The sequence below is a fragment of the Martes martes genome (assembly GCF_963455335.1).
Source record: "Martes martes genome assembly, chromosome: 5".
In the NCBI taxonomy this organism is placed as follows: domain Eukaryota; kingdom Metazoa; phylum Chordata; class Mammalia; order Carnivora; family Mustelidae; genus Martes; species Martes martes.
Genome location: NC_137892.1, coordinates 116499021 through 116508680, shown reverse-complemented (window position 1 = coordinate 116508680; position 9660 = coordinate 116499021). Strand labels below are relative to the sequence as shown.

Sequence of the window (9660 nt, the reverse complement as noted above, 5' to 3'; positions counted from 1 at the left end):
TGGAGCCTACTTAAAAAAAAAAAAAATGCATCAGAACGAATCCAGTTTCAAGTAGCTGCAACCAAAACAATATTAAAAACACAACAGCTAATGAACAACTCAAGGTGGCAATAAAGCATGACTTGGATGAAAATGCATACCTGCAGGAAAGCATAAATCTGCTTCCCTAAGAAGCTGAAGGATGGAAAGAAAGAGTGAATGAACTTAAAAAAAAACTTGCAGAAGATGGGAGATTGGGTTGCTGTTCTTAGAAAAAAGAACATGACTAAGGTCTTGGAACTGGATATAATGAATGCATCAGACAATGGAGAGTTCATAGGATATTAACAAATTTTTTTAATTGAGGTAAAATTCACACAAAATTCACCAATTTAAAGTTTACAATTTGCGGGGCGCCTCGGTGGCTCAGTGGGTTAGGCCGCTGCCTTCGGCTCAGGTCATGATCTCAGGGTCCTGGGATCGAGTCCCGCATCGGGCTCTCTGCTCAGCCGGGAGCCTGCTTCCCTCTCTCTCTCTCTGCCTGCCTCTGTCTACTGTGATCTCTCTCTGTCAAATAAATAAATAAATCTTTAAAAAAAAAAGTTTACAATTTACAACACTACAGTTTACAATGTTTTACTACACTCACAATGTGTATAATCGTCCCAACTCTCTAATTTCAGAGCACTTTCATCACCTCAAAAAGAAACCCCATGCTCAATAAGTACTCGACTGCTTCCCTAGTCTTGCCCCCACCACCACCTGGCAGCCACTAATCTGCTTTCTATCTCTATGGTTTTGCCTACTCTGGACATTTCATATAAATGGAATCGTACAATATGTGGCCTTTTGTATCTGGCCTCTTTTAGTTAATCTAATGCATTCAAGATTTATCTATGTATCAGTCCCATTTCTTTTTATGACCAAATACTATTCCATTGCATGGATCTACTACAGTTTACTCATTCATCCATTGATGGACATTTAGGTTATTTCCACTTTTTGGCTATGATGAATAATGCTATGAACATTCACATATACATTTGTGTTTCAAAATATGTTTTTAATTCTCTTGGGTATACGTCTTAAGAGTGTAATCACTGGATCATACAGTAACTCTATGTTTAGGATTTTCAGGAAGTGCCAGATTGTTTCCCTAGCTGCACCATTTTTCATTCTGACCAATAGTTTACAAGGGTCCATTTCCTCCACATCCTTGACAACATTTATCTTTTTTTTTTAATAGCTATCATAATGGGCGTGAAGTTTCATTATAGGTATGATTTGCATTTCCCTAACAACTAATGATGTTGAGCATCTTTTTATAAGTTTATTGGTAATCTATATATCTTCTTTGGAGAAATATTTAGCTCCTTTGCCCATTTGTAATTGAGTTGTTTGTCTTTATGCTGTTGAGTTGTAAGAGCTCCTTGTATATTCTGGATACTAGACTGTTATGAGATATAGGATTTAAAGGATTTGCAAATACTTTCTCCTATTTTGTGGATTGTCTTTTCACTTTCTTGATAGTGTCCTTGATTAAGGTTTTTACTTTTGGTGAAAAGCAACTTATCAATATTTCCTTTAGTTGGTTGCACTTTAGGTATCATATTTAAGAAACCACTTCCTAATCTAAGGTCATGAAGATTTACTTATGTTGGCCAACTGGAGTTTTGAATAAACTGGATTTATGTGGCTAAAGTAAATGTGACTTTAAAGACTTAAAGAAAAAAAAGCAACAAAATATACATTAAATGATCTGAAGAAGTAAAAATAGTAAGTGTACTTAGAGATCATATTAAGTAGTCAACAAAAACTCACAAGCTTCATTGCAGTAAGAAAATCCAGTTTGGGGGGCACCTGGGTAGCTCAGTTGGTTAAGCATCTGCCTTTGGCTCAGGTCATGGTCCCAGGGTCCTAGGATCAAGTCCTGTGTCAGGCTCCCTGCTCAGCATGGAGCCTGCTTCTCCCTCTACCTGCCTCTCTCTCTCTCTCTCTCTAACAAATTAATATATAAAATCTTAAAAAAAAAGAAAAGTCCAGTTTTAAAATGAGATTCCAGAGCTTCAGCAGAAACTTAGTCATTTCTAAACTGCATCAATAAAATAAAGTGACTATGGAGCACTCCACCTAAATCACTCCAAAGTGATTTACTTTGGAAAGGAAGAAAAGAATCTGTCCAAAGCAGAGGAAAAGATCCTTTATGCATGTGAAGAGGGAGACACCTACAGAATATGAGTCAAATCCTTTTAGAAAATCAGGAGGAATCATTGAGTCTTTGACTATCAATTATCATGAGAAAAAAGGCTCATGATATTTGGTGAGAAACCTGTTGGCTAAAAAAAATTCAGTAAGAAAATAAAATCCATTCTTCAGAGAAATAATGATTTAGGAAGAATTTAAATCTCAACTTTGCAAAAAAAGTATCTTTATGTCCCTGAGGTTCCAAAAGAGGACTTCGACAGAGGTTCAAAGAGGTGCTGGAATTCCCTGGTATGAGGAAGGACGTCCCTTAAATTAGGATGGCTCAAAGATCCAGAATCTTGTGCCTGTGTGGACCACATTCCTCAAATCAGGCCAACTCCATCCTGACACATTTCCTCCACAACAGCAAGACAGAAAACTTGTCCTGGTGCTCCTCATGCTGGCCTCATGCTCAAGACCTTCCTTGGACAAACTCTAAGAAATATAAAATTTTCAGAAATACAGGCCAATAGAAAGATACCACATATGACTTTGGCCATTTAAATATGCCAAATTCAATCCTCTCACCTGAATGGAAGGCAGCTGACCCAGTTTCTAAGTCATCCACCTATCAGAGGTCAGGTATCACAGGTGGGTCCCAGGAAACGGTTCCTAACAAGAGACCTCCTGTTCATGGTCATTTTTTCTAGAAATCCAGTTTGGGCCTCCCCAAGAATCCTTTCCACAGAGGGATAGTCATAGCCTAGTACATTTTCCACTGGCAACAAGAAACATCTCTAAACAAGTGCTGGATTAGGGTTTTTTGTTTTTTTGGTTTTTTTGCCAACACTACATGAAAACAGAAGTGAGGCACATTCATAATTGATCTAGCTTTCTAATATTTCCGAAAATCAGAATCATAGGAAAAATGCACTTTTGCTTTCTCCTAAAGTAATTTTGATATTTTCTCTTAGTTTCACTGCTATTAAGTGATCATTCCAGCCTTCAAGTGGAAGATGGAGAGAATTGTCAATCTTAAGATACTGTTTTACCATTCTAGATTATGTAAACATGAATCTTAAAAGTAAATCGCTTCCATTTTATTCTATTTGTAGGTATGGTTATTACACTATTTTTGTTGTTGTTGTTGACAAGTCCACTAAGATAATCCAGGAACACAGCAAGAATTTTACCTTATACAATAATTTTGAGTATTTTCTCTTTTAGCTTTATTACCATTAGTTAAGTGATACACAAGTGCTCAAATGGAAACATGATAGACTTACAATTCTCAGGACAGTGTTTCACAAATATACAATACATAAATGGGAATTTCATTAGTAAATTGCTTGCATTTTATTCAATTTCTACATAAAGTATAGTATTTTTGATGTTGCTACTCAACAAGCCTCTTCTACTGATCCAGAAAAACACAATAATTTTGTCTCCTAAAGTATTTTTCAATTTTCTCTTCTTTAGTCTATCCGCTGTCATTATGTGATTACACAACTGCGCAAATGGAAGCTCAATAGAACTGTAATTTTTAAGATAGTGCTTATAATTTTACTTAAAAGTGAATGTCATTTTTTCCGTCTCTAGATAGTCTGAAGATAGTATTTCAATTGTTTAACTTAAACTTCCCAGTAACATGGTCATAAAAGTACCATGTCCATATTAGTTCTTTATGAAAGAAATCGGAAGGAATGGTATCAAACATCATATGTGCTAACAGCTGATTGTAAACAAAAATCAATACATGTAAAAAGCAATGCCAATGAGATATCTGTGGATGGTTAACTGGAGTCCTAAGGTTGCATTCCCCAGTAGAAACTAAATTGAACCAAGGTCAGAAGCAGAGCACCAAGCAACTGATTCTAGTTTTAAACAGACTGCTGCCAATGATTTTCTCAAACCATAGCGAAATGCAGAACATAGTTTGCCCCCTTTTTTTGTTTTGGGACAAAAAAATTTTAATCTGAATCCATAATGCTGTTGTGAGAATTAAATGAAATAACACAAATATGGTGCTTGCAGGAATATCATTACTAGATCTATCATTGTTAGAAATGTTATTATGGGAAAGTAATGAAGAGAAAAAAGCTACAGGTTAGATTCACTATACCAAAAAGAGAATAGTAATCGTGACTCATGTCAAAATTGAAGTTATTAAAATGTAATCAAATTCAGAGGGCACAATTCTAAGAAAAAGTTAATGGAGAGACTCACGTTAATTTAAAATACGAAACATTTCAATATTTGAGAACCATTAATTAATTTGGAATGGTTCAATAATTCTTGTAAATGCTAGTAAGTGACAGCATAAAATACATTTGCAGGTGGCAAAATTTAAAATTAATGTAAATCCAAAAAGCTGCGATATGGGTGGAGAGAAAGAAAATGAATGATTTGCTTATCGATAAAATGTAACTATCATTAAACGAGAGAATGGAAAAATGAAACTGACTTAGCTAGAATGCTAAGAAGAGAAAAAGAATAATATTGAGAGTGCTCAGGTAGAGAACTGACCCCATTAACTGTCAGTGTAGAGGCCACTTCAGGAATGGCTGTTTGGCCTGCAGAGAGGCCTCTTCCCCCAAGAACCCTCCCCAGTGGACAGGGGCAGGCTCAGGCAGAACCGGATGCACTTTGAGGTGATGATCAGTTCAGAGACAGTGTGATCTAAGTTAGGCTACTAAGATCTTATCTCAGGATTTGGGGATTTGGAGCTGAGTGACAGAGAGACTGGGAATCAGAGTGATATTAGTAGTGGTACTCTAGGGATAAATCAGGTATACAGATTTATTGTTAAGGACCTTAAACTTGCCCTGGCGCTTGGTTCAACAACATTCAACTAATTCCCTATGCCAGGTACTGTGCCCTCCGGACACCTCCCTTCCCTCTCCAGCCCCATCTTTTTAGCCCAAGCTAGCTGATTAAGTTTCTATTATTTAAAATCAGAAAAAAATATTTCAAAACAAATCATTTGAAGTAATATTTATACAGCATCAAAAATGTACCACTTTTACATTACCAATGAAATTCTAAATAGTAAATATAGATTCTCTATGAAGTTTATTTCAAAATGAATAATGAAGTTCTGGAAATTCCAGGAAAGATAAATGTGGACAAGAGAGAGGTAATAATAGTTATCAGTAAAAAGAAAGAACATGGTTTTTCCATTTGGCTTTATGACCAATGCACTACATGATCTTTTTTTTTTCTCATTTTGTAAGTAGAAGACTGATGGCAACTATGTTACAATCTAGTAGAGGTCTATAACTTGTGGTTTGGGAACTATTGAATTAAACCCTAGAGATTCTGAAATACAGAATTTTAAAAAAATCTTTTGGTTATTCAATAAGCTCATTTTTATAAACAGGGATTGAGGTCAGGGGAAATTGACTACCTCAAGGTCAGGAGGATAATTTTAGGCAAGGTTGCTTCTAGAACCCCGTCTAATGCTCTTTGGACATAAACACATTGCTAAAGAAATGTTTCCTGACAATTAGAAGTATAATGAATAAAATAATGGTAGCCTATTCATTACAGATAGCTTATTGGTGATCAAAGCTTGCTTTGTCATGCTGTAAATGTTTAGATTGTAACAGTCTAGACATTTCATTAATATATCTTGAAGAATGGGAGATATTAATTTATCCACTTATGAGTCACCATGGATATAAAAAACAAATAAATGAAATTGCCCTCATAATGTGAAATGCTCCAACATAATGACAATTTGATGTTCTTGTTTAAGATTTCAAATTGAATGTTGATTAGTTAGCAATATATTATACTAAAATTTTCATTTCAGAAATAGTTCATTAGTCTAGAATTGGTGGATAGGGACATTTATCATTATTTCTCCCATGATTGAAAAGGTATTATCTCCTATGCATTAACTTTGGATATAAACAAGAAGCACAGGTTTTGCTATTAACACTGGGTATAGGAAACTGTCTGCAGAGTCAACTATGGGGCTGTGTTTAAGTTTTTATACTTCAACCACAGGAAAACTTTTCCTCTTAATATTTTCCCTATAAGATGATGGCAAGGTTAAATGAATCTGGATCATCTGTCACCCTGTAACCTTTATTGACTTTAAAAATCTCATTCCAGGGGTGCCTGGGTGGCTCAGTGGGTTAAAGCCTCTGCCTTTGGCTCAGGTCATGATCCCAGGGTCCTGGGATCAAGCTTCGCATCCGGCTCTCTGCTCAGCAGGGAGCCTGCTTCCCTTCCTCTCTCTCTCTCTGCTTGCCTCTGCCTATTTGTGATCTCTGTCAAATAAATAAATAAAATCTTTAAAAAAAAATAAAAATAAATAAAAGTCTCATCCCATTTACTAAATAAAGAAAAATAAAATCAACTTTCTATGATGAAGATATATGATTTTCATAACTGGGAAAAATAAACTTTACTATTAGCATAAGTAGGATCAAATCATGACGTTTTTCCTACAGCTGGTAATTTTTAGACCCCATATTAAATTAAGCCTACCAATTTTAGGTTTAAAATTAAGTTCTAGAGATCAACCATACAACTTAATGCCTATAGGTAACAGTACTATAAAGTACACTTGAAATTTTTTTAAGAGGAGAGATCTCATGTTAAGTGTTCTTAAGTCAATAAAAAAATTAAATCTATGTCATATACACATTTTGTTTTCAATGAAAATCTTTAAAATCTCTTTTTTCTTAATTATAAAAGTAATACAGAGACTGGCAGGTCACAGACAAGACCGAGTTGTTGCTCTTCTCCCCATTCCTTCTATTAGATACAACTAAAAACTCTGGATGGTATTAGGAAACAAATACATGAAGACTCTGAAAGATAAGAGACAGAGCAGACTGGCTAGTTACCTCAAAAGACGTGGCAGTGAGTTCCCTGGGTTTTCCTTTTGCTTCATATTCCTCAGACTGGGTGCTAAAGATGCAGGCAACCTAGAAATGTCAGCAGGCTCAGACAAAAAGTGCTCCCAAAAGCCTGCTCTCTCTAGACAAAGGACCGGGAAAGGCACAGCCTAGCAAGGAAAAACAAAAACAAAAACAAAAAACATTTGGTTAATAACCAGTCATGCAGAAAAAAATTAACGGGGGAGGTCTGAGCCATAGAAAATCTTGCTTGAAGGTTGGCTTTTAGACGGTCTAGAAGCATCACTGATTAAACCGTTCCCTACATTGATACTAAACTTTCTCCAAATGATATGGATGTCTCACTATGCCTAGACTATTCATGCAAGTGATAATGGTTTATGCTGTACACCTGCTTTCCTTCTGGGGGTCTGGAATTGGTGCTAGGCAGTGGGTATATATATGACACTGCAAAAAAAAAAAAAAACCCTTTGGTATTGAGTCTCTAATAATTTCCTGGAAGACTCGGGGTGCCTGGGTGGCTCAGATGGTTAAGCATCTGCCTTCGGCTCAGGGTATCACTGGGATGGAGCTCTGTATCAGACTCCCTGGGGAGCCTGCTTCTCCCTTTCCCTGTGCCTGCCCATTGCGCCTGCTTGTGGTCTCTGTAAAATAAACAAATGAAATCTTAAAAAATAAAAACTTCCCCCCCAAAAATTAAAAATAAAAACCTCCCTGGAATACAACACTTAATACCTGTTGCCACAATTCACTGATGGAAAAATTAAGTGCATCCTGGGCAATTCTATTGGGAGAGAACTCTTAGAATTTTGTGCCTGGTTTTTACTAGACTTCACTCTATAAAACTTTTCCCTTTTTGATTGTGCTTTGTAACCTTTCGCTGAAAATATCATCAGTGAATACAACTATACATTGAGTCCAGTGAGTACACAAGAGTGTTCGTGGAGACCCCCAAAACAGTGCCATACTCCAACCAAGTATCACAGAAAAAGTCATGGTCCTACCCCCGCCTCTGTCAGCAATAGCTCATGGGGGAACATGGACTTTCACTCAAGTCATACTATAATGAGTTATCCCAACCCCTCTATGAGGATAGTGTCAGAGAAAGCTGAGTGGGAAGCCAGAACTTTTACCATCTTCCAGTGGTAATGAGGTCCTCCCCCACACTACCTATAATGGCAGTGGAGGCCATGTAGGGAGTAGTGATGAGGCATCCTTCAATCTCCCAACTAGGCGGGTGGCGTCAGTGGAAGCCTGGTGGAAAACCTGAACTCCCACTCCTACACAACAGTAATGAGGTGTCCTTTCCTACTCACATGGGGGTAACAAAGAAGGCCTACCAGGGATATGAGCTTGTACCCCAAACAGGAAGTTATAAAGTGGCATCTCTCTAACTTCACTCTGTGGTATCAGAAAAGGCCTATTTATTTATTTTTTTTTTTAAAGATTTTATTTATTTATTTGAGAGAGAGACAGTGAGAGAGAGCATGAGAGGGGAGAAAGTCAGAGGGAGAAGCAGACCCTCCAAGGAGCAGGGAGCCTGATGTGGGACTCGATCCCAGGACTCTGGGATCATGACCTGAGCTGAAGGCAGTCGCTTAACCAACTGAGCCACCCAGGCGCCCCAGAAAAGGCCTATTTAAACAGAAGATTTAAATAAGATCCAGAGTATCATAACATAATATCCCAAATATTCAGTCTACGGCAGAAAGGTACTTGTCATACGAACAACCAGGAAAATCTCAATTTGAACAAGAAAGACAATCAACAGATGTCAGCAGAGATAAGAGAGATGTTGGAATTATCAAAAAGGATTTTAAAATAGCCAGCATATGGGGTGCCTGGGTGGCTCAGTGGGTTAAAGCCTCTGCCTTCGGCTCAGGTCATGATCCCAGGGTCCCGGGACCGAGCCCCGCATGGGGCCCTCTGTTTCAGCAGGGAGCCTGCTTCCTTCTCTGTCTCTGCCAGCCTCTCTGCCTACTTGTGATCTCTGTCTGTCAAATAAACAAATAAAATCTTAAAAAAAAAAACAGCCAGCATAAAAATGTTTCAATAAATAATTAGGAACATGCTTGAAACAAACAAAGTTTCAGCAAAGAAATGGAAGATATAAAGAAGAGGCAAATGGAAATTTTAGAACTGAAAAATTACAATATCCTAAAATGAAATTTTATTTTTTTTATTTTTTTATTTTTTATTTTTCCTAAAATGAAATTTTAAAAAAATTAGTGGATGGGCTCAACAGAAGAATGGCAGATTATAGAAGAATCAGTGAGCCTGAACACAGAGAACAGAAATGACCCAATCTGAACAATAAAGAAAAAATATTTTAAAAAAATTAACAGTTCTGGACCCCTGTGGGCTACTTTAAAAGATCTAATATTTGTTCCAGTAGAGTCCTAGAAGGAGAGGAGAAAGAGGGTGGGCCTGAAAAAGTATTTAAATAATTTGGAAAAACTCCCCAAATTTAGAAAAAGACATAAACCAAGACTAAAGAAGCTAAGTGAACTTCAAACAATAAATCTATATACACCTCCACCAAGACACATCTTAGTCAAACTTCTGAAAACTAAAGGCAAAAATAATAGCAATAACCCTGAAGCAGTAAGAAAGAAACAAGGGCTTA

The 9660-nt window shown here is 36.9% G+C and overlaps 1 long non-coding RNA gene across 2 annotated transcripts in view; it reads right to left on the bottom strand.

Moving 5' to 3' along the window:
• Positions 1-314: 314 nt before the first annotated feature.
• LOC308343397 overlaps positions 315-9660 on the bottom strand; it is a 16309-nt gene continuing 6963 nt past the window's right edge. The window contains exons 2-3 of one of the 2 annotated variants that reach the window (XR_013966870.1): positions 7023-7183; positions 315-546 (exon numbers count right to left, since the gene is read on the bottom strand). This is a non-coding gene — a long non-coding RNA (uncharacterized lncRNA). The remainder of the gene's footprint in view (positions 547-7022; positions 7184-9660) is intronic. The other variant, XR_013966871.1, reaches the window with a different exon arrangement.